The 12089-nt window shown below is 36.0% G+C and overlaps 1 pseudogene; it reads right to left on the bottom strand.

The window, feature by feature from the left end:
* Nucleotides 1–3832: 3832 nt before the first annotated feature.
* LOC127880603 (ras-like GTP-binding protein RHO) lies at nt 3833–10515 on the bottom strand (annotated as a pseudogene).
* Nucleotides 10516–12089: the final 1574 nt, after the last annotated feature.

Genomic DNA, 12089 nt, shown 5'->3' with positions numbered 1-12089 from the left:
GGCAGTTATTGCAGCAACGAGTTTCCTGATACTGGTAGGCAGTTATTGCAGCAACGAGTATCCTGATACTGGTAGGCAGTTATAGAAGCAACGAGTATACTAATACTGGTAGGCAGTTATAGCAGCAACTAGTATACTGATACTGGTAGGCAGTTATAGCATCAACGAGATATTGATACTGGCAGGCAGTTATAGCAGCAACTAGTATACTGATACTGGTAGGCAGTTATAGCATCAACGAGATATTGATACTGGCAGGCAGTTATAGCAGCAATGAGTTTACTGATACTGGTAGGCAGTTATAGCATCAACGAGATACTGATACTGGTAGGCAGTTATAGCAGCAATGAGTATACTGATACTGGTAGGCTGTTATAGCAGCAACTAGTATACTGATACTGGTAGGCAGTTATAGCATCAACGAGATATTGATACTGGCAGGCAGTTATAGCAGCAATGAGTATACTGATACTAGTAGGCAGTTATAGCAGCAATGAGAATACTGATACTGGTAGGCTGTTATAGCAGCAACAAGTATACTGATACTGGTAGGCAGTTATAGCAGCAACGAGTATACTGATACTGGTAGACAGTTATAGCAGCAACTGGTATACTGATACTGGTAGGCAGTTATAGCAGCAACGAGTATACTGATAATGGTAGACAGTTATAGCAGCAACTGATATACTGATACTGGTAGGCAGTTATAGCAGCAACAAGTAACTGTCACCAACTGGTATACTGATACTGGTAGGCAGTTAAAGCAGCAAAGAGTATACTGATTCGGGTAGGCAGTTATAGCAGCAACGAGTATACCGATACTGGTAGGCAGTTATAGCTGCAACAAGTATACTGATACTGGTAGGCTGTTATAGCAGCAACTGGTATACTGATACTGGTAGGCTGTTATAGCAGCAACAAGTATACTGATACTGGTAGGAAGTTATAGCAGCAACGAGTATACTGATACTGGTGGGCAGTTAAAGCAGCAATGAGTATACCGGTACTGGTAGGCTGTTATAGCAGCAACGAGAACACCGATACTGGTAGGCAGTTATAGCAGCAATGAGAATACTGATACTGGTAGGCGGTTATAGCAGCAACGAGTATACTGATACTGGTAGGCAGTTATAGCAGCAACGAGTATACTGATACTGGTAGGCTGTTATAGCAGCAACTAGTATACTGATACTGGTAGGAAGTTATAGCATCACGAGATATTGATACTGGCAGGCAGTTATAGCAGCAATGAGTATACTGATACTGGTAGGCAGTTATAGCAGCAATGAGTATACTGATACTGGTAGGCTGTTATAGCAGCAACAAGTATACTGATACTGGTAGGCAGTTATAGCAGCAATGAGTATACTGATACTGGTAGACAGTTATAGCAGCAACTGGTATACTGATACTGGTAGGCAGTTATAGCAGCAACGAGTATACTGATAATGGGACAGTTATAGCAGCAACTGGTATACTGATACTGGTAGGCAGTTATAGCAGCAACAAGTAACTGTCACCAACTGGTATACTGATACTGGTAGGCAGTTAAAGCAGCAAAGAGTATACTGATACGGGTAGGCAGTTATAGCAGCAACGAGTATACTGATACTGGTATGCAGTTATAGCTGCAACAAGTATACTGATACTGGTAGGCGGTTATAGCAGCAACTGGTATACTGATACTGGTAGGCTGTTATAGCAGCAATCAGTATACTGATACTGGGGGGCAGTTAAAGCAGCAATGAGTATACCGGTACTGGTAGGCTGTTATAGCAGCAACGAGAACACCGATACTGGTAGGCAGTTATAGCAGCAACGAGTATACTGATACTGGTAGGCGGTTATAGCAGCAACGAGTATACTGATACTGGTAAGCAGTTATAGCAGCAACTGGTATACTGATACTGGTAGGCGGTTATAGCAGCAACGAGTATACTGATACTGGTAGGCAGTTATAGCAGCAACGAGTATACCGATACTGGTAGGCAATTAAAGCAGCAACGAGTATACTGATACTGGTAGGCAGTTATAGCAGCAATGAGTATACTGATACTGGTAGGCTGTTATAGCAGCAATGAGTATACTGATACTGGTAGGCAGTTATAGCAGCAATGAGTGTACTGATACTGGTAGGCTTTTATAGCAGCAACAAGTATACTGATAATGGTAGACAGTTATAGCAGCAACTGATATACTGATACTGGTAGGCAGTTATAGCAGCAACAAGTAACTGTCACCAACTGGTATACTGATACTGGTAGGCAGTTAAAGCATGAAAGAGTATACTGATACGGGTAGGCAGTTATAGCAGCAACGAGTATACCGATACTGGTAGGCAGTTATAGCTGCAACAAGTATACTGATACTGGTAGGCTGTTATAGCAGCAACTGGTTTACTGATACTGGTAGGCTGTTATAGCAGCAACAAGTATACTGATACTGGTAGGAAGTTATAGCAGCAACGAGTATACTGATACTGGTGGGCAGTTAAAGCAGCAATGAGTATACCGGTACTGGTAGGCTGTTATAGCAGCAACGAGAACACCGATACTGGTAGGCAGTTATAGCAGCAACGAGAATACTGATACTGGTAGGCGGTTATAGCAGCAACGAGTATACTGATACTGGTAGGCTGTTATAGCAGCAACTAGTATACTGATACTGGTAGACAGTTATAGCATCAACGAGATATTGATACTGGCAGGCAGTTATAGCAGCAATGAGTATACTGATACTGGTAGGCAGTTATAGCAGCAATGAGTATACTGATACTGGTAGGCTGTTATAGCAGCAACAAGTATACTGATACTGGTAGGCAGTTATAGCAGCAACGAGTATACTGATACTGGTAGACAGTTATAGCAGCAACTGGTATACTGATACTGGTAGGCAGTTATAGCAGCTACGAGTATACTGATAATGGTAGACAGTTATAGCAGCAACTGGTATACTGATACTGGTAGGCAGTTATAGCAGCAACAAGTAACTGTCACCAACTGGTATACTGATACTGGTAGGCAGTTGAAGCAGCAAAGAGTATACTGATACGGGTAGGCAGTTATAGCAGCAACGAGTATACTGATACTGGTATGCAGTTATAGCTGCAACAAGTATACTGATACTGGTAGGCTGTTATAGCAGCAACTGGTATACTGATACTGGTAGGCTGTTATAGCAGCAACGAGTATTACTGATTACTGGTGGGCAGTTAAAGCAGCAACGAGTATACCGGTACTGGTAGGCTGTTATAGCAGCAACGAGAACACCGATACTGGTAGGCAGTTATAGCAGCAACGAGTATACTGATACTGGTAGGCGGTTATAGCAGCAACGAGTATACTGATACTGGTAGGCGGTTATAGCAGCAACGAGTATACTGATACTGGTAAGCAGTTATAGCAGCAACTGGTATACTGATACTGGCAGGCGGTTATAGCAGCAACGAGTATACTGATACTGGTAGGCAGTTATAGCAGCAACGAGTATACTGATACTGGTAGGCAATTAAAGCAGCAACGAGTGTACTGATACTGGTAAGCAGTTATAGCAGCAACTGGTATACTGATACTGGTAGGCAGTTATAGCAGCAACGAGTATACTGATACTGGTAGGCAGTTATAGCAGCAATGAGTATACTGATACTGGTAGGCAGTTATAGCAGCAATGAGTATACTGATACTGGTAGGCTGTTATAGCAGCAACGAGTATACTGATACTGGTAGGCAGTTATAGCAGCAATGAGTGTACTGATACTGGTAGGCTTTATAGCAGCAACGAGTATACTGATACGAAAATATTTTTGTTGATCAAAAGAACAGAACACAAAAAGTGATGAAAGGAAATTTATTAAATGAGCTACATTTGCATAAATCTCGAAAATACAAAAACATTCACACAATATTTAAGGGATATTGTCACAAATTAATATATTAAAATTATAACTTTATATAATTATAATCATCTTTCATTGCAAAAAAATTATCTGTATAAAAAATGTTAACGTAATTCTTTAATGTTTGATAATTCTGAGTTGTGCATTTAAATTGTAGTAATAATTATGATTCCAAACAAGGAATTATTTTAAAACTAAAACACCCTATTAATTCTTCAGCAATTTGCATGCCAAAAACTTATCAAAGAAAACTTACATATTCAAAGTAAAATTACAGCAGATTTAACCAAAATACACTAATAAAATAATGGATAATTTGTAGCATACATAGGCAGCATACTTATCTTCCACAACCAACAGTAAATATCGTAATACATGTATTTGTAAGGAAATGCTCCCACGTTTGTACTGTATGAGCTATACAAAAACAATATTGCAGGAAGCATGAAGATTACCAGATATATATAGAACTGATTATCACAAAAAATACATCTTTTTGTAATTTGTGCCATTGAACACAGGCACGGGTTAGAAAGTACAGTTACATAAACATTACGGTACATGAAAGTTAAATGAATACAATAAACAGAATAGATTAATAAACTTATGAACTAAGAAAGTTTGTGTATATTAAGAATCAATTACACTCTTCCATCAAACTTATCTACAACATTTTTAGCAGATACAGCTTAGCAGCAATAAGAACACTGCTTTCTCACTATTTTACAGTTAAATTAAATACAAGACACACACATTCTGGCTTACGGTTTAGCACCGTCTATCATTTGCACTTTTGATGCTCACTTGTGTTTAGTGTTAAAGCTTCATAAACTTTTTCATTTTAACAAGGAGGAATGGCTTTTTTTACTTTTGTTTAAAGTATATTTTAAATTAAGAAAGGTGTTCTTAATATTTAAGAACTATAAAATGAACAAGACTATCCAAATGGATATGCGTCATGAAATGAAGCCGATACTAATTGTTGCATTCTATAATTATATGTCTAACATGCCTCATATTTTGTTCGTGCAAACAGCCACACAATGTGAATTCTGGAGATGGCAACATATTATAGCAATGGCGTGTGCTCAATGGTGAATTCATCACTCACTTTCTGCATACGAAATAAGAAAGTTAACACAGACCAAAAATTATAATGGATGAACAGGTGTCTGCCGATTCATTAACAGTTCAATTTCTGACCATTTTCTGAGTGAAAGTGAAAATGTTACATTCTATGGCTCTTTCTTTAAATCGCAGATTTACTAATGACAACAGTGGCAATTAATAGATTCCCTTTCGACAAAAAAAAAGAAAGAAAATTGATGGAATATTTTAACAGTTCTAATGTCAAGATGTTTGTATGTTAACAGAAAGAAATTTCATAACAGAGCAATTATTTGCTAGAAAATATCCAACAGACATCATAAGCTGTGGTGCTTTAGTTAATTGACATATTGTCACAGGTCTTGGTCTTAACTACAGGTAGATGAAAGATGTCACTTCTATAGGTTCACAGAGTCACATAATACAAGCCAATTGCACAGTGAAAACATGTCTCTGCTCACACCAGCTCCATTCACCAGTCAGGCCAACCATTCCAAATACGCTCGCACCAATCATTATAACAGCTGACACCCCCTGCCCTTCTTCTTTTTCACCTGTAGAGCGGCACGGGTGGCAGTTTCGAACACCTCACGAACGCCCTCCTTGGTTTTGGCTGAACACTCTAGATAGCTAAAAGCATTGATTTTTTCCGACATGCTTCTTCCCTCGTCCGTACGGACTGGCTCCTGCTTCATTTTCATCAACTCTCGCTTGGTGTTCTCGTCGTTACGCGTATCCTTCTTGTTGCCGACGAGGATGATGGGGACGTTCGGACAGAAGTGTTTCACCTCGGGTGTCCACTTCTCAGGGATGTTTTCCAAGCTGTCGGGACTGTCGATAGAGAAGCACATGAGAATGACATCCGTGTCTGGGTAGGAGAGGGGACGCAGTCTGTCGTAATCTTCCTGACCAGCTGTATCCCACAGCGCCAACTCCACCTGAAACATTGACTTGTCAAGTTAATTGCTCGACTACAAACTTATTAAAACCAATAACAATGGACCTTAAGTTTGTGTAATAACTTCAATTTCAATTAATGCTTGACAAGGATGGGATTTCACAAACACTTACAATGTAAGGTATGACTTTACAAACACTTACCCTGTTGTGTATTTAACATGGACTTAAAACCAAACACTGTTTACATTATTTGTTACGTAAGCAATGTTGGCATTGAAAATATGAATTTAGCTATAACTAGCAAAAATCACAATCTGTTGGTCGCAGCGGTAACCAGATTTAATGGAATACACTAACTTAAAAGAATACAGCAGATTCCACTTTTATTTACCAGAATCAACCCAGTATTAACAAAAAAAGTGTAACATAATCCTTTTAGGGGGTGATTAATATAATTTGGCCAATAAAGGTATATTTAATATTGAATGTTACAAAAAGTTGTATCATCCAGCAGTATTCATGATATTATAACATACAATAAAATGATTGGTTCTCTTAATCAACAGTCAGAAAAAAAATTCTATTGAACTTTAGGAATAACCTACAAAGAAGAGCAAATAAGCAATAAAACAGTTTCGTAAAGTAATAAATGGTCAATGACTGTTTTAAAATTGTTATTACTAGTACTGGCAAGTGAACATGCTTTCACTGTGATTATTAATATTAGTATTATAATGCATTTTCAATGGAAAATTAATGTAAATACTGGTGGATTACAATTAGTGGGGTTACCCTTTTGAAGTCTTAGTTTTCATTGATGTTTTAAGTTTGCAAGATAATAAATATTTTTTTAAACACTATATATTATGTTCTTGAATACCTTGCAACAAACGCCATGTTCTAAATTTTTAATATACAAAGTGTACGTTTAATGAAAACATAGCTGACATACATCATCTGAACAGCATTGTTGTTAAATTTCCTTCCAGTTTAAGTTGTTTGCATTCAAAAGGTCATGCAATCTTTCACATAGACCGTGGTTATTTTGTGATCATCAATAGAACTTGAAGGTAGGCCATTCCTTATAGTAGCAATTTAGTATATCTGTATATGCCATGTTAAAGTTCAAAACATTGTTTGAAAATACATAGATGCATTGTGCAAAATTTAACTTCCATGGTACGCTTTATTTTTTTTACTGGTCAACTCCATGCTTTAGAAAAGCAGATATTAGGTATTCCAACCTTTAAAGGTTATGCGCAATCAAATTAAATGCAAGTCATCTTGAAGCAAGCGTCGTAAAATTTGATCAAAGGTGGATCCTCATTCAGGGATTTCAATACCTTTGAAAACTATGAGTCAAATGACCCCGTGGTTGAAATTTTAAGGGGTCAAATAAAATTTTCAGGAGTCAAAATATTGAAGTCTATACAATTTGTTCCTGGATATTTGTTGATTGCTCTGCAAATGTTTGTTTGTATAACTTGCTTAATTAAGATTATTTAAAACAACATTTTGATTAATATTAAATACAGAGTATGTTATTTTCATGTGACATTTGCATCAAAATGATGCTAGGTAAATAATTTGGAGGAGTCAAAAGTGACAAAATTGCAAAATGCTTGCATCAAAATGCAGGTTTTTGCTTCAATTGAAAACCCTGCTCATTTTATGATCTTCATCCAAATGTCACACACACCCATTATGAATAGGTAAACATATTGATATATTCACCTCAGATTAATGTATTGTGCTGATATTGCTACATAATAATTAGTAGAATGCGCAGAACCGTAATATTATGTATTACAGTAAATACACATCACTTAATAAGAGCTTTATACAACATATGACAACTGCTCTATTATACATTAAATAGGCATAATTAATCCTGATCCAGTTATAAATATTGTTGGCAAAAATTACTCCATTCCCGTAAACAGCAATCAATTTTAGCAATATTGTTTAAGTTACAATATAAGCATCTCTGGGTTCACAAATCATGAAAAATAATTTGGTTTTTACTGTGATAATGGTACTGGTCTACAGTGAAAATACTAAAAATATGTTATATTTGATTTTTGTTTCTGTCGAACTAACCAATAAACAATCAGTATCAAATTGTGTAGTTCTGGTAATCAATGGCAAACTGTGTCATTCAAATGTAAGGTACCCACTTGGGCTTGGAAACTCATAATTCAATACATGTACATTGTACCTATACATTACAACTCAAATATCGATAGTTATTTTACCAAAGAAAACCAATAATAACAATGTTTTCGTAAATGCATTTGTGCAATTTCAAATCTCAACGGACAATAAGAAATTTTAGAACTTCACATTTGGAACTAATTTCCAACATTGTTAAGAATTTTTTGTATTTGTGTGCTGCAAGTAATTTGTACAAAGAGCGTAAAAGCAAAGAGGCTACAATCAACACAATTTTTTGTTCGATGCATCCTTTTTGTCATTTTAATTTCAGGTAATATTTAGCTTACCAACAGACCACAGCAAAATCTTAAACATTTTCAAGTTAAAGAATTCCTGCCAACTTGAAGCACAACCCTGTGTCTTTTGACTAGGTCTATCCGAAAATAATTTTTACTTACTATATCAAATATAACAAGAGCACCGCATAACGGGTGCCACGCTCGGCTACGGGTGCAGTTTTGAATAAATGAAAGCTTGTCAGGTTTTTGTTTTGTTTTTGTTTTACATGTCACAGTGACCTTGACCTTTGACCTAGTGACCCAAAAATGGGTGTGGCGTGTAGAACTCATCAAGGTGCATCTACATATGAAGTTTCAAAGATGTAGGTGGAAGCACTTTGATTTTAGAGCCCATGTTCAAAACCTTGACAAAATGTTAAGGTTTTAGCACGACGCGGACGACACGACGACGGACATGACACGACGAGCTGGCTATGACAATACCTCGGGTTTTCTCAGAAAACAGCTAAAAATTGATTAAACTACGGATTTAGCTCAAACGGAATATGGCAGGGGGCACCTTTCCATTTTTATTCATCATCCTTTCATAATATGCCTCACACTTTTTTGTCCCTATTTCATTTGTCAATGTTCTCATAAATAAACTTTTAAAGCCACCAAATACTTGCTTTTATTGGCTATTGATTACTTTAAAGATTAACATGCATTGTTACTTAATATAAACAAAACATATTTTTTTAATAAAGAACATAACTTATATGACAGTCACATACAAATTAAAAATAATGAAATAAAATATGCTGAATAGACGATTGAATGTAAGTATGGAAGCAGACAACAATTCATTCACATTTTCAGTATCCCCCTGTCCAAAATTTATTCAGTCTGGCTAAATCCCTTAATTGAACTATTATAAAGAATCACTGACCCATCAATAATAAACAAATTTCTCTTAAATGATGCTTTATTTGAAGGAATAAACAAAACTACATGCAAAGGTATAAAATTAGCATACCTTGGAATAACAAATAAGCATATGTTTCTTTAAAACATGGTTACCATTTGCACTTGATATCTTCTATATTATTAATGAATATCATGTCTTTAGCATGGAGCTTAAAACAAGAAGAATGTAATGTACACGATAATACAACGAATAAAACATGGGTCACGTTAGTTGATGTGTAAAACAAATAATCATAAGGTAAATCAGGTTGAAAACAAATTGTAATCTGCATCTTTATAAAAAGCATCTATGATAAAATTCGAGGAAATGTTTTTGGGGGACATTCTTGTTTGTCAACTTAAATATCAAAAGAGCATGCAACAGAATATAAGTATGCATTGCACACTGTCTACTCATGATTATGAACCTTTTATGACATTTCAACAAAGTTGACAGGATTCTTGCAAAACATCGAAATAAGACATAAAATGCGTGAAAAGATTATGCAGATTAACTTACACATTCATGAATACACACTAAGAAAATATACATATATAATTTCATTTATTTACAAATTAAATTAAACACCACTTTGTTCCATGTTGAACAATCACTGCTTCACACTCAAGTCTTATAGATACTCACACTTTTAATGCATTACACATGTATTGTTAACAAATCATATAAATTGATTCTTCAACATTCTGTCACTTACAGTGATTGATAAATACAAATTGTGAGCTGCAAAGTGGTTGCGTTACAAAAAACCTACAATAATTTACACTTTGACCTTTTCTTCTTTTTAACTTGCAAAGCCGCCCTGGTTGCTTGCTCAAACACTTCCCGAACACCTTCCTTTGTTTTAGCCGAACATTCCAGGTAGCAGAATGCTGCTATGCGTTCTGACATCGTTCGCCCATCTTCTAGACGAACAGGCTCTTGTTTCATTTTCATAAGTTCACGTCGGGTGGCTTCATCGTTACGCGTATCTTTCTTGTTGCCGACGAGGATGATGGGGACGTTCGGACAGAAGTGTTTCACCTCGGGCGTCCACTTCTCTGGGATGTTTTCCAAGCTGTCGGGACTGTCGATAGAGAAGCACATGAGAATGACATCTGTGTCTGGGTAGGAGAGGGGACGCAGTCTGTCGTAATCCTCCTGCCAGCTGTATCCCACAGCGCCAACTCCACCTGAAACATTGAAAATTCAATCTTTTATGTCTTTACAATTTTTAACCTTATAAATTTCAATAAATAATTGAAATATACTTACAAGTTCTGGTATTGTTACAAGCACAATTTGAGACATCTTTTTTACTCTTTTATCTTACAGACATCGGCAAAGGAATTACTAATACTTTAAAATGACCCTTATAAAATCAAGGCAATTGTGTTAAAACAACAAAACCCATTTCATAATACATCTATAAGCATGCATTTAGCATGTTGATAAAACCAACATGCATGAGATTGTGTATTTGAACAGAGTAGAGGGCTATGTATCAAGAAAGAGACAACAATATGTAAAGCAGAGCAGTAACTTGATGTTGAACAAATATTTAACCCAATGGTGTGATTAATAACTGGATAAGTGTTCTCATCGATAATTATTATTCAACATGACTTAAATGAACTCTGCAAAATATTGAACATTTTCACCACTGTGTATATCTGACACACTTAATGGACTGTAAGAAATACTTTTAACACATTATTGATTTCACTATTCACAAGCACTAATTCAGCTAAGCCTGAGCGACAGGGGCAGCACCCTGCCAGGTTAAACAATGCCCCCTCTGACCCCCATCTGATCATAGCCTTTATTGATCTGATTTCATAATTATACAGCACATTTTGTTTTAAGTTCTAATAGATTTAATAAATTTACTGTAAAACTAGTTTTAATTATAGTTGTTTAAAAAAAGTACATGCTATGTTGAAAACATAAAGGATAAAATGACCACGCGCTTAATTGTCCTTTTCACTGAAAGGCAACCTGCACTATCCAATTTCAAGCGGGAGCACTGATTAAAAGTTTTAACTTTAAATTAACAAAATAGGATTCTTAAATGTTGAAAGCCACTGCGTGGATTCTCACGCCCTAGAATGCACAATTACAACAACTGCATATAAACATACAACTTCCATTCCGCTAAACTTCCATGCAAAAACATGTAAAACAGGCATGGTTTGAGGGATCAGTTAAAATATGACAGTCAATGTAACAAAAAAGACAACAACATGATTCTACATGTACACTTAAGTCACCATAGAGTACACCAAACTAATCAATATATCCAGAGCGTGGGTGTTAACTTATATCTGTGGATGTTGACATATGTTAGCAGTTTTTGCAACAATAGATGACCAATAAGGGTTTGGACAGTCTATAAAAGAACTCTGAAGTGCTTCCACTAACTGCAAGCAATGCCCTGTATTTGTGAACATTAGCAAGCATGCCAGAAAAACTATTATATGCAAGATTTACACAGAACAGACATCAGTTATTTTGAAGATTCTTCAAATACAGCCACACAGACATTTCAAGCAAATTAAGTTAGTCAGTACCTTAACAATTGGGTATTTTTACAACTTTTTTGCAGTTCACTTTGCTTTTGGTAAAATAGAATAACATTAACGATAAATTTCAAAAGCATCACAATGAAGAAGTCAAATCCAAAGGTTTATTCAATACTGTTGCTGAATAGTGTTTCATTGTTTAATTTGTTAAAAGACAATTATCATAAATAACCATTTTTATAGTATCTTTTAGTGTTGAGTCAAAACAC

This window comes from Dreissena polymorpha, chromosome 5 (assembly GCF_020536995.1).
Source record: "Dreissena polymorpha isolate Duluth1 chromosome 5, UMN_Dpol_1.0, whole genome shotgun sequence".
NCBI lineage: Eukaryota > Metazoa > Mollusca > Bivalvia > Myida > Dreissenidae > Dreissena > Dreissena polymorpha.
Note: the sequence above shows the minus strand (reverse complement) of the source record. Positions and strands in the feature narration are given on the sequence as shown.